The sequence below is a fragment of the Bos grunniens genome, chromosome 3, assembly GCF_055505025.1.
Source record: "Bos grunniens cultivar Pamir isolate PY7600 chromosome 3, Bosgru_T2T1.0, whole genome shotgun sequence".
In the NCBI taxonomy this organism is placed as follows: Eukaryota; Metazoa; Chordata; class Mammalia; order Artiodactyla; family Bovidae; genus Bos; species Bos grunniens.
In genome coordinates this window covers 120632344-120646709 of record NC_141167.1, presented here as the reverse complement: position 1 = coordinate 120646709, position 14366 = coordinate 120632344, and the positions used below count along the sequence as shown (strand labels likewise).

The 14366-nt window shown below is 38.2% G+C and overlaps 1 protein-coding gene across 8 annotated transcripts in view; it reads right to left on the bottom strand.

The window, feature by feature from the left end:
• POU2F1 (POU class 2 homeobox 1) overlaps positions 1-14366 on the bottom strand; it is a 204640-nt gene that overhangs the window by 108621 nt on the left and 81653 nt on the right. For 3 of the 8 annotated variants that reach the window (XM_086393908.1, XM_086393912.1, XM_086393909.1), the window contains exon 2: positions 9474-9573. The exons of the other annotated variants lie outside the window; for them this stretch is intronic. The gene's annotated coding sequence lies outside the window, so the exon portion shown is untranslated. The remainder of the gene's footprint in view (positions 1-9473; positions 9574-14366) is intronic. 8 annotated transcript variants of the gene reach the window in all.

Here is a 14366-nt window from a genome sequence, read left to right as displayed (position 1 = left end):
TTCATTTAGAATAATAAGCTTTTGTTTATTCCAAAGCCAGTCAGACACCTGAAATGTCTTAATTTCTGACTAATACTCTTTGCTATAATATCGATATTTTTTCATTAATGGTATCAGCTTTATTTTTAGGTTGAGTAATATTCTAATTTGTTTTTTAATTGAAAGATAATTGCTTTACAGAATTTTCTGTTTTCTGTCAAACCTCAACATAAATCAGCCATAGGTATACATATATCCCCTCCCCTGTGAACCTCTCTCCCATCTCCCACCCCATTCCACCCCTCTAGGTTGATACAGAGCCCTGCTTTGAGTTTCCTGAGCCATACAGCAAATTCCCGTTGGCTGTCTATTTTACATATGGTAATGTAAGTTTCCATACATCTCACCCTCTCCTCCCCTCTCCCCATGTCCATAAGTCTATTCTCTCTGCCTGTTTCTCTACTGCTGCCCTGTAAATAAATTCTTCAGTAACATTATTCTAGATTCCGTATATATGCATTAGAATACGGTACTTATCTTTCTCTTTCTGACTCACTTCACTCTGTATAAAGACTCACTTCACTCTGTATAATAGGTTCTAGGTTCATCTACCTGATTAGAACTGACTCAAATATGTTTGTCTTTATGGCTGAGTAATATTCCACTGTGCATATGTACCAAAACTTCTTTATCATCTGTCGATGGACATCTAGGTGGCTTCCATGCTCTAGCTATTGTAAATAGTGCTGCAATGAACAACGGGATACATGTATCTCTTACAATTTTGGTTTCCTCAGGGTATATGCCTAGGAGTGGGATTGCTGTGTTATATGGTGCTTTTATTCCTAGGTTTTTAAGGAATCTCCATACTGTCTTCCATAATGGCTGTATCAATTTACATTCCCACCAAAAGTGCCAGAGCGTTCCCTTTTCTCCACACCCTTTCCAGCATTTATTGTTTGTACACTTTTTGATGGCCATCCTGACCAGTGTGAGGTGATATCTCATTGTAGTTTTGATTTGCATTTCTCTAATAATGAGTGATGTTGAGCATCTTTTCATGTATTTGTTGCTGCTGCTGCTGCTAAGTCGCTTCAGTTGTGTCTGACTCTGTGCAACACCATAGACCTCAGCCCACCAGGCTCCCCCGTCCCTGGGATTCTCCAGGCAAGAATACTGGAGTGGGTTGCCATTTCCTTCTCCAATGCATGAAAGTGAAAAAATAAAGTCAAGCCACTCAGTTGTGTCCAACTCCTAGCGACCCCATGGACTGCAACCCACCAGGCTGCTCCATCCATGGGATTTTCCAGGCAAGAGTACTGGACTGGGTTGCCACTGCCTTCTCCCATGTATTTGTTAGCCATCTGTATATCTTCTTTGGAGAAATGTCTGTTTAGTTCTTTTTCCCACTTTTTGATTGGGTTGTTTGTTTTTCTGGTATTGAGTTGTATGAGTTGCTTGTATATTTTGGAAATTAATCCTTTGTCAGTTGTTTCATTTGCTATTATTTTCTCTCATTCTGAGGGTTGTCTTTTCACTTTGCTTATAGGTTCCTTTGCTGTGCAAAAGCCTTTAGGTTTAATCAGGTCCAACTTGTTTTCTTTTGTTTTTATTTCCATTACTCTAGTAGGTGGGTCATAGAGGATCTTGCTTTGATTTATGTCATCAAGTGTTCTGCCTACGTTTTTCTCTAAGTATTTTATAGTTTCTGGTCTTATATTTAGGTCTTTAATCCATTTTGAGTGTATTTTTGTGTATGCTGTTAGGAAGTGTTCTAATTTCATTCTTTTACATGTAATTGTCCACTTTCCCCAGCACCATTTATTGAAGAGGGTGTCTTTGCCTGATTGTATATTCCTGCCTCCTTTATCAAAAATAAGGTACCCATAGGCATATGGGTTTATTTCTGGGCTTTCTATCTTGTTCCATTGATCTATATTTCTGTTTTGGTGCCAGTACCATACTGTCTTGATGACTGTAGCTTTGTACTACAATTTGAAGTCAGGAAGGTTGATTCCTCCAGCTCCATTCTTTATTCTCAAGACTGCTTTGGCTATTCGGGGTCTTTTCACTTTCCAGAAGAACTGTGAAATTTTTTGTTCTAATTCTGTGAAAAATGCCATTGGTAATTTGATAGGGATCCCATTGAATCTGTAGATTGCATTTGGTAGTATAGTCATTTTCACAATATTGATTCTTCCTACCCAGGAACATGGAATATCTCTCCATCTGTTTATGTCATCTTTGATTTCTTTCATTAGTGTCTTATAATTTTTCTCTGTACAGTTCTTTTGTCTCCTTAGGTAAGTTTACTCCTAAATATTTAATTATTTTTGTTGCAATGGTGAATGGGATTGATTCCTTAATTTGTCTGATTTTTCATTGTTAATATATAGAAATGCAAGAGATTTCTGTGTATTGATTTTGGATCCTGCAACTCTGCTAAATTCACTGATTAGCTCTAGTAATTTTCTGATACTATCTTCAGGGTTTTCTATGAACAGTATCATGTCATCTGCAAACAGTGAGAGCTTACTTCTTCTTTTCCATTCTGGATTCTTTTCATTTCTTTTTCTTCTCTCATTGCTATAGGTAGGACTTTTCAGAACTATGTTGAAGAACAGTGGTGAAAGTGGACACCCTTGTCTTGTTTCTGATCTTAGGGGGAATGCTTTCAGTTTTTCACCATTGAGGATAATGTTTGCCATAGGCTTATCATATATGGCCTTTACTATGTTGAGGTAGGTTCCTTTTATGCCCATTTTTTTGAAGAGTTTTAATCACAAATAGTTGCTGAATTTTGTTAAAGGCTTTTCCCGCATCTATTGAGAAGATCATATGGTTTTTATCTTTCAATTTGTTAATATGGTGTATCACATTGATTGATTTGCATATACTGAAGAATCCTTGCATCCCTGGAATAAACCCAACTTGATCCTAGTTTATGAGCTTTCTGATGTGTTGCTGCACTCTGTTTGCTAAAATTTTGCTGAGGATTTTTGCATCTCTGTGCATCAGTGATATTGGCCTGTCGTTTTCTTTTTTTGTGTTCTCTTTGTCTGGTTTTGGTATCAGGGTGATGGTGGCCTTGTAGAATGAGTTTGGAAGTGTTCCTTCCTCTGCAATTTTTTGAAAGATTCTTAGGATAGGCATTAGCTCCTCTCTAAATGCTTGACAGAATTCTCCTGTGAAGCCATCTGGTCCTGGGCTCTTGTTTTTTGGGAGATTTTTGATCACAGCTTCAATTTCAGTGCTTGTAATTAGGTTGTCTATAATTTCTATTTCTTCCTGGTTCAGTCTTGGAAGATTGAACTTTTCTAAGAATCTGTCCATTTCTTCCAGATTTTAGATTTTATTGCCATCTAGTTGTTCATAATAGTTTCCTATAAACATGTGTATTTCTGCATTGTCTGTTGTAACCTCTCCTTTTTCATTTCTGGTTTGTTGGTTTGATTCTTCTCTTTTGTTCTTGATGAGTCTGGCTAAAGGTCTGTCAGTTTTGTTTACATTTTCAAAGAATCAGCTTTTAGTTTTATTGATCTTTACTATTGTTTCTTTCATTTCTTTTTCATTTATTACTGCTTGGATCATTATGATTTCTTTCCTTCTACTAATTGTGGGTTTTTGTTGTTCTTTTTCCAGTTGTTTTAGATGTAAAGTTAGGTGGTTTATTTGATGTTTTTCTAGCTTCTTGAGGTAGGACTGTATTGCTATAAACTTCCTCTTAGAACTGCTTTTGCTGCATCCCGTAGGTTTTGATTTGTCGTGTTTTCATTGTCATTTGTTTCTAGAAATTTTTTGATTTCCCTTTTGATTTCTTCAGTAACCTGCTGGTTATTTAGAAACGTGTTGCTTAATCTCCATGTGTTTGCGTTTCTAACAGTTTTTTTTTTTTTGTAATTCATATCTAGTCTCATAGCATTGTGGTCAGAGAAGTTGCAAGATACAATTTCAATTTTCTTAAATTTACTCAAGTTTGATTTGTGACTCAGGATGTGGTCTATCCTGAAGAATGTTCCATGTGCACTTGAGAAGAAGGTGTATTCTTTTGCCTTTGGATGGAATGTCCTGAAGGTATCCATGAGATCCATTTCATCTAATGTATCATGTAAGACTTGTGTTTCCTTATTAATTTTCTGTTTTGATGATCTGTCCATTGGTGTGAGTTGGGTGTTAAAGTTTCCTACTACTATTTTGTTACTGTCAATTTCTCCTTTTATGTCTGTTAGTGTTTGTCTTATGTGTTGAGGTGCTCCTATGTTCGGTGCATGGATATTTACAATTGTTACACCTTCCTCTTGGATTGATCCCTTGATCATTATGTAGTGTCCTTCCTTATATCTTGTAATACTCTTTATGTTAAAGTCTATTTTGTCTGATATGAGGATTGCTACTCCAGCTTTCTTTTGCTTCCTATTTACATGGAACATATTTTTCCATCCTCTTTCAGTTTATATGTGTCTTGAGGTCTGAAGTGGGTTTCTTGTAGACAGCATATATAAGGGTCTTGTTTTTGTATCCATTCAGCCAGTCTGTGTCTTTTGGTTGGACCATTTAATCCATTTACATTTAAGTAATTATTGGCATATATGTTCCTATTGCCATTTTCTTAATTGTTTGGGGTTGATTTTGTAGATCATTTTGCTTCTCTTGTATTTCTTGACTATATAAGTCCCTTTAACATTTGTCATAAAGCTGATTTTGTGGTCCTGAATTCTCTTAACTTTTGCTTGTCTGAAAAGCTTTTTATTTCTCCATCAATTTTGAATGAGATCCTTGCCAGGTACAGTAATCTTGATTGTAGATTTTTCCCTTTCAGTACTTTAAGTATTTCCTGACATTCCCTTTTGGCCTACAGAGTTTCTGCTGAAACATCAGCCGTTAAAGTGTATGGGGTTTCCCTTGTATGTTACTTGTTGCTTCTCCCTTGCTGCTTTTAATGTTCTTTCTTTGTGTTTAGTCTTTAATAGTTTGATTAGTATGTATTGTGGCATGTTTCTCCATGGGTTTATCCTGTATGGGACTCTTTGTGCCTCTTGCACTTGATTGACTATTTCCTTTTCCATGTTGAGGAAATTTTCAACTCTAATCTCTTCAGAAATTTTCTCATACCCTTTCTTTTTCTCTTCTTCTTCTAGGACCCCTATAATTTGAAAGTTGGCACCTTTGATATGGTCCCAGAGGTCTCTGAGACTGTCCTCAGTTCTTTTCATTCTTTTTACTTTATCCTCCTCTTCAGAAGTTATTTCCACCATTTTATCTTCCAGCTCATTGATTCATTCTTCTGCTTCAGATATTCTGCTATTGATTCCTTCTAGAGTATTTTTAATTTCAGTAACTGTGTTGTCTCTGTATGTTTATTCTTTAATTCTTCTGTGTCTTTGTTAATCAATTCTTGCATTTTCTCCATTTTCAAGGTATCATCTTTACTATCATTATTCTGAATTCTTTTTCAGGTAGTTTGCCTAGTTCCTCTTCATTTATTTGGACTTCTGTGTTTCTAGTTTGTTCCTTCATTTGTTTAGCATTTCTCCGTCTCTTTATTATTTTTTTTAACAGTTTTTGTGTTTGAGGTCTCCTTTTCCCAAGCTTCAAGGAAAGTTGAATTCTCCAGTGGTTTGTGTGAGCTTCATATAAAGATGAGATTTGTGCTGGTTTTTGCTTGTTTTTCCTCTGATGGGCAAGGGTGAGTGAGGTGTTAATCCTGTCTGCTGATGACTGGGTTTGTATTTTTGTTTTGTTTGTTGTTTAGATGAGGCATCCTGCAGAGGGTGCTACTGGTGGTTGGTGATGCTGGGTCTTGTATTCAAGTGGTTTGCTTTGTGTGAGTTCTCACTATCTGATACTCCCTAGGGTCAGTTCTCTGGTAATCTAGGGTCTTGGAGTTAGTGCTCCCACTCCAAAGACTCAGGGCTTGACCCATAAGTGGGTTTGTTATGGCATGAAGGGAGATCAAAACAAATATCCAAAAATGGTAAACCAAAGATGAACCCCAAATGGCAGTTACAAAATCAGGCAAATCATAATTAAAATAATGGAATATACACATATACATATACACACATGAGCAAAGTGAAAACAGTCTAACAAAAATAAAGTACAGTAGATTGACCTGGTGAACAAAGCAAATCAAAAATTATATTTATCAGTTAAGAACAAAACTAACTAAAGCACAAACTGGAAAACAAAACTAAAACAAGGTGCCAAGTGGGGAATAAAACAATGAAAATAAAACTAACAAATATGTTGAGAGGAAAGGAGAGAAAGAAACAAAGAATAGATATGCAAAGTTAAATAGAGGTAGATAAAGATTTATATATGTTACAGATAACTGCAACGGGGAAAGAACAGTAGGAAAAGCAAACAAAGGAGTTAAGTGTAGAAAAAATAAAAACAGGTTTAAAATTTTTTTTAAAAAAGAAAAAAAAAAAAAAAAGAGGAAAACTCTGCTGAACTGCAAAAGCCCAATGTAGAGGCAGAGGTATACAACAACAATAAAAAATGTGACTGAGGGGAAGGAAAAAAAGCTCAAAAGCTTAATTGGATTTCTTAGTGCCTGGCAGCTCAAAGTGTGCAGGGACACGACTGTCTCTGCTGCAGGAGTTATGGCCCTATCAGAGTCTTTTTTCCGAGCCTGTTGTAGCTGGCAATCAGAAGGCCTCTTTGGCCAGTCTTTCTCTGTAGCTCCACCCATTCAGGCACATAGAGGGCTGCCATGCCTGGGGTCCTACTCTGTAGATCGGCACTTCAGGCACCTAAAGGGGCCCCCTGGGTGGGGTCCTATCTGTAGTTCAGTGTGTCAGGCATTTGATGGGCCAGCCTCTATTCTTCAGCTGCAGATGTTGGCATGTTGGGGGAGATAGGCTACGGTGACAGTGACGGCTTCACCCCCTACGACACTCAGCTGTATTGCCTTGCTTCCATGGCTTCCTGGCTTTCCTCCACAGGCATTTCCCACCACAGTCTCCTCCCTCACATCCCCTCCATCCGTCTCTCTGCAGTCAACAGCAGCCCTTGCCCTGGGATTGCTCCACACTCCCCAAACTCCAGCTCCCAGCCACTGCGCCTTCCAGAGGACCAGCTCCTGTACGGGGCATGTATGGCTGCAGCAAGGACTGTCTGATTCTCATTCCATTCACACTGTCACAGATCAGCTGTTTCCCTCTCAGCCTTAAATGTTTCTCCTCTGACTCGGACAACTGCCCTGATGTGTTCCCCCACCCGCTGAGAGCAGGTCCACTCCTACTAACACTCCTGTTTTTCCCCCTAGTTCCTTCATCCTACCGAGTTTTGTGTGGTTCTGTGTATTCTTTTCCTCTGGTCAGGTACTCCTGTCTGCTCTCGCTGGTGTCCTGCACGCACTCCTGTGTCTGAAGGTGTATCCTGATGTATCCGTGGAGAGAGACGTACTCCACGTCCACCTACTCCTCCGCCATCTCCTTCTCCTCTTAACTAATTTTGAAAGGTCCACTTTAAAAATATTTTAGGAAAATAATCATTGCTTGATGATCAACTATAATAAGTAGAAACATGGAGACAAAACTTTCATATGTATATTTAGACACACTAAATATACATATGGACTTGCTCAAATTAGTTTAAACATACAAATATTATATAAAGTGGAGAAGAAAATGGCTACCCACTCCAGTTTCTTGCCTGGAGAATACCATTGACAGCGGAGCCTGGCCGGCTACAGTCCAGGGGGTTGCAAAGAGTCGGACATGACTGAGCGACTGAGCACATTATACGTTTTTTGAGGGGGTATAAAGCCTACAGAAACAATTTTATGGTTTCTCCACACTACTTCAACATGTCTTTAAAGTGGTCAAATTTTGGGATGGATGAGTTAAGAGGAAATAATTCCATAATCAGTATCAATTAATAAGGAATGGGTTGGATCATTAAATTTTAATTTAAAAAATAAACAGGTTTCACAGTTTAGTAATGTGCTTTGAAAGCAGAGGAAAAGTGTGTTTAAACTCCAGTTCTAGAAGTGTAAAAATTCTAAACTATTACTCTTTCTAAGCCTCAGTTCCCTCATCTGTAAAACAGGTACAATAATACTCCCAAGGGTTCTCCTCAGATTTGAACAAAACATATCTAAAAGCTTCAGTGGCACCTAGTAGTTAATTAATTGTTCTAATATTGCTATTAATAGACAAAATATTTAATGTAGAATAAATAAAACTATTTTGTCTTCTCTGTTGCTGTATTAAGTTACACAAAAGGGAAATTCACATGAAATGTCATTATGGTTTTTTATTCCCTTAAGTAAGTTAATTTATATTTAAGGTACTTTAAGAATTTTTAAAAGGCACTAGACTAGGCATCTAGATTCTAATCGTAGCTCTACACTGGCTAACTGAACTTCCTTAAACAAGTTACTTCATCAATCTAATATTCACTTCAGTTCAGTTCAGTTCAGTCACTCAGTCATGTCCGACTCTTTTCGACCCCATGAATAGCAGCACGCCAGGCCTCCCTGTCCATCACCATCTCCAGGAGTTCACTCAGACTCACATCCATCGAGTCAGTGATGCCATCTAGCCATCTCATCCTCTGTCGTCCCCTTCTCCTCCTGCCCCCATCCCTCCCAGCATCAGAGTCTTTTCCAATGAGTCAACTCTTCGCAAGAGGTGGCCAAAGTACTGGAGTTTCAGCTTTAGCATCATTCCTTCCAAAGAAATCCCAGGGCTGATCTCCTTCAGAATGGACTGGATGGATCTCCTTGCAGTCCAAGGGACTCTCAAGAGTCTTCTCCAACACCACAGTTTAAAAGCATCAATTCTTCAGTGCTCAGCCTTCTTCACAGTCCAACTCTCACATCCATACATGACCACAGGAAAAACCATAGCCTTGACTAGACGGACCTTTGTTGGCAAAGGAATGTCTCTGCTTTTCAATATGCTATCTAGGTTGGTCATAACTTTCCTTCCAAGGAGTAAGTGTCTTTTAATTTCATGGTTGCAGTCACCATCTGCAGTGATTTTGGAGCCCAGAAAAATAAAGTCTGACACTGTTTCCAGTTTCCCCATCTATTTCCCATGAAGTGATGGAATATTCACTTAGGTCATTTGTAAAATGGTAAAATCCAGGTTATAATATTTTGATTAATAGATTAATTTTATAAAACTACAAAGCACTTCTATTAAACTACCACATAGGGATTATTACTGTTATATTATCTCAATAAAAATGAGACTTAACATGTACCTATTTACATTAATTTCACAACTTTTTCAAAAGAAATCAGAGCCAAATCTAAGTAGTAGGGCCAATCCTAAACTGTTTTCCATTGCTGGGTAGGACACAGGCATTCTAAGCATAACTATCATATCAATACATATCAAACAAATTTCAGAGTTAAAATGAACTATAATATACTGAGTCATTTTTATAATCATTCCACAAACTCAAAGGTAATCATCATAACACCTGGATTTTATCAGAGACCACTAAATTAATAGCTTTTATTAGCATAAGATATTTACCAGGTATAGAAAGACTGCATTCTTTCTCTGAACTGATTCACTGAAACCTGAGAGTAGTTTGGTAATTAAAAGGCAGGGAAGCTCTTCTTACTTTTCCAGTCTATGAATACAAAAAGAGAAAAAGGCAACACTGAGTAAGGTGTATGAAATAACCTAAGACTCTAAGGGGGAACAATCACAAATAGTGGGCAGCACTAGAATGGTTAGCTGCCTAAACATAAAGTGACTGGAAACAGGTATCTCTCTTGTGCCTACTTCCTCATCCACAGAACAGGGATACTAGCACCTGCAGCTACCTCAGAAACATGGAGGCAAATCAGAAACTTCTTGGACTATGTATTATAAGGGGGTGGTCCTTCATGAAGCTCGATAGCCTACTTCATATTTTCTTTTAAGGGTATATTTCATTAACTTTAAAAAAGACCCCCAAATCTGACATTAACCTCCTTCCAAATTTATAAGCAACTACTTCAGTTGGCTGAGAACACTCACACAGATGACAGGCATACATCAATATAGATTGTTATCACTGAATTCTGGGAAAAGGTGCAAGATTACATTTTGTCTTCAGAAAATGAGAAAGGTCACTATTTGGTACACATGGGTGTGTACATTTACTGTCACTGACTGACCATTACATTCTTTGCCACAAGGGCTCAGAACTCTGAACAGTAGGTTCAAGCAGCCTTAATGGATGACGAGCTGGTACACACACTGACTCTTACCTGCCACATACCTCTACTTCGTAGCTTTGTCTGAATTAGTATGACGTGACTAATTAGTGTAGTTGGTATAAATTAGTACAACTGAGTAGGACAACATTAATGAGAAACATCTGAGTTTTATATAACTGTGCTCAGTGCTCATGTAATAGACAATCGACTTTTTTCTATATATTCTATGATGTTCTTAACTACTTCATGAAACACTGAACCAAGAGCTTAAGTTCAAAGTGCAAACAAAATCAAATATGTAAACAGTTCAAACTATCTTCTTAAAAAGGAGTTATTTTTGTGAGAGAAGAGGCTCATATTAGCTCATAATATTGAAAATAGAGATCATCACTAAAATTCTGTCACAATTCTCCAATAATGATTAAAAATTTATTACGACATTTTACTATTGTTTCACAACTGAAAAAAAAAAAGAATTTTTCCCTCTCTTAAAAAGTATGATCTATATTTAACTATGTATCTATATTTTTTAAAATGTTAAGCTGTAAGAGGATATACCTAAAACAAAAAGCAAAATGAAACAGAACATACTAATACGAAACAGAAACTAAATACACAAAATAAACAGACTTTTCAGTTCAGTTCAGTCGCTCAGTCGTGTCCGACTATTTGCGACCCCATGAATCTCAGCACGCCAGGCCTCCCTGTCCATCACCAACTCCCAGAGTTCACTCAAACTCACATCCATCGAGTCGGTGATGCCATCCAGCCATCTCATCTTCTGTCGTCCCCTTCTCCTGCCCCCAATTCCTCCCAGCATCAGAGTCTTTTCCAATGAGTCAACTCTTCGCATGAGGTGGCCAAAGTACTGGAGTTTCAGCTTTAGCATCATTCCTTCCAAAGAACACCCAGGACTGATCTCCTTTAGGATGGACTAGTTGGATCTCCTGGCAGTCCAAGGGACTCTCAAGAGTCTTCTCCAACACCACAGTTCAAAAGCATCACTTCTCTGGTGCTCAACCTTCTTCACAGTCCAACTCTCACATCCATACATGACCACAGGAAAAACCATAGCCTTGACTAGATGGACCTTTGTTGGCAAAGTAATGTCTCTGCGTTTGAATATGCTATCTAGGTTGAGCACACCCATCAAAATCATCTAGAGCAGGAACTGTAACAAATAAGGAAAACCTACTCACCCTTCCTCTTTTAGACCAGTGTGATGGTTACAAAGTGACAAGCTCTTACTGCTGTCCACTGGCGTATCTACAGACCTCTTATTCTTTTGAAATTTCCCCAACTTAAAATGGATGCAAATAAGCCAGGTGTGATTCCAACAAAAGCGATCCTGCTAGTCCCTACTGAGTTTCCACAGAAACGTGCACAGTTGGCAATGGCAAAGAAGTTGTGTACTGGCCTCAAACTAGCTTAAAGTTTTAATATTCAAAAGGTCCGTCTAGTCAAGGCTGTGGTTTTTCCAGTGGTCATGTATGGATGTGACAGTTGTACTGTGAAGAAAGCTGAGCGCCGAAGCATTGATGCTTTTGAACTGTGGTGTTGGAGAAGACTCTTGAGAGTCCCTTGGACTGCAAGGAGATCCAACCAGTCCATTCTGAAGGAGATCAGCCCTGGGATTTCTTTGGAAGGAATGATGTTAAAGCTGAAACTCCAGTACTTTGGCCACCTCATGTGAAGAGTTGACTCATTGGAAAAGACTCTGATGCTCGGAGGGATTGGGGGCGGGAGGAGAAGGGGAGGACAGAGGATGAGATGGCTGGATGGCATCACTGACTCGATGGATGAAGTCTGGGTGAACTCCAGGAGATGGTGATGGACAGGGAGGCCTGGCATGCTGCGTTGTTGATAGACAGGGAGGCCTGGTGTGCTGCGATTTATGGGGTTGCAAAGAGTCGGACACGACTGAGGGACTGAACTGAACTGTGTGAAATAACAATCATAGTACTTAGTAAAAACCCAATACCAAAAGAAAAAGTGTCTGTGAAAAGTTACAATTACAAATGGCAACCATTCTTTTACTAAAGAAACACAGTTTATGAGAGTATTCCCAGTAGGTCACTTAAAATGTAATAACCAACATCCAGAGAAAAACAATATAAAGTTTAATCTAAATACTAGTAAATATTGTGTGTATCTTTCTTTCCCTTAAATAAATTCAGTATGACTCCTCATTGGTTTTACTTAAAAGTAAATGTTTTTACATCAGTGATTCTCAAAGGGCAGTACCTAGATCAGCATCCTCAGGAAAATGATTTGAAATGTACATTCTTGTTCCCACACCCCAGACTTACTGAAACAGAAACTTTGGGGGTGAAGTCCAGCAATATATGTTTTCACAAACCCTCCAGGAGATTCTGATGCAAGCTAAAGTTTGAGAACTTTATATAGTGTCAAATTTTAGAGGAGGCTAAATATGAAACAGAAACTGCAAAGCTTTATTTAACCCGTTGGAACTAAGTAAGACAAGGTAATAAAATACAATGCAAAGGAGAACTCACTGGCCTCCTGTATTAAGTCTGTTGGTTAGTAGATCACTGTCTCACAACACATTTCCAACCACTGAGGTCTTCAGACACACAAGGCAACAACCTAACCATTTATTACTTTACAGTAAGAGAATAATCTTTTTTCCAATACATCAATCATGTATGTAGGGATGAGCCTGAAAGTTTGAGTCATAAATTTTAACATTCTTCACTAAAATTGGCCCTCCATATCTATGGGATCTGCATCCAAGGATTTAATCAACCCATGTAAATAAAAAATAACTTAAAAAAAAAAAACAAAACCCAGAAAGTTTCAAAAAGTAAAACCTGAATTTGCCACATGCTAGCAACTATTTACAGGGCATCTGCATTATATTCACAACTATTTATGCAGCCTTTATATTGTATTAGATATTATAAGTAGTCAAAAGGTGATTTAAAGTACTATATAGGATATATACAAATTCTATGCCATCCTATACAAGGGACTTCAGCACCCTTGGGGTTTTGGTGTCCATGAGGGTCATGAAACTGATTTCCCCAGTGCTCAGGGATGGCTGTACTTGTTAAAAAAAAAGAAAAAAAAAAAAAGAAGAAGAAAATTTTTTTAAGAAACATACATGGAGAGACATCCATGTGTACATCCACTGGTGCTATGTATGCACTGGTGGTCCAGTGGTTAAGAATCTGCCTGCCAATACAGGGGACAAGCCACCTCAGGGAGAAGTCCAACAACAGAGTAGCCCCACTCGCTGCAACTAGAGAAAGTCCTAACACAGCAATGAAGACCCCGCACAGCCAAAAAAAAGGAACATACATGGGTGCAGTTCTTCCTTAGGATCTAACACATTCGAGTTTATACACTACAAAATACTCATTTTCCATTAACTTCTGTATATATATTTGTAATTCCTTCTCTATTTCCTTTAAGACAACAGACAGTGCTAAAAAAAAAAACAAAAAACAAAACCCAGGTAGTTTTTAAAGTAACCAGAGAGATATAACGGCGAAAAACTACTGCGTAAATCAAATATGCCATATACCATTTAAATCAATGAATTCAAGCCAGCTGAAGTTTTCTGAAGGTTGTCATTTAAAATAATTTGCTAAATGCCTTCAGTATTTTTTGAATAGTTTTATTTTTGGCTGTGCCGGGCCTTTGCTGCTGGGAATGAGTTTTCTCTAGTTGTGGAGAGCAGGGGCTACTCATGTGTGGCTTCTCGTGGTGGCGGCTTCTCTTGCTGCAGAGCATGGTCTCTAGGGTGTGAAGGCTTCGTGAGCCACAGCACAGGGCTCAGCGGTTGTGGTGCACTGGCTTAACTGCTCCAAGGCATGTGGGATCTTCCCAGACCAGGGACTGAACCAGTGTCTCCCACATTGTATGGAGGATTCTTAACCACTGGACCACCAGGGGAGCCCAATACCTTCAGTATTACACCTGCAAAATGTACTTTTAAAAATCATGTTTTAAGTGAGTTGACGATCAGTCACAATTTACAAAGAAAAAACCTAAGAAATTCAAAGCAGAATATTTACCTACACCAAAAATTATTTTATAATCTGTTTTATGATAAGAAGCATGATGCAATTTACTCAAAGGTCAGATTCTTGACTTTACAAACAAGGCAGGAAGCAGAAAAGAATATACATTTGACTTGTTTTCTCCTGCTTGTTATTTTCGTTTCTCAAATTAGGAAACACTTGAATTATAAGAA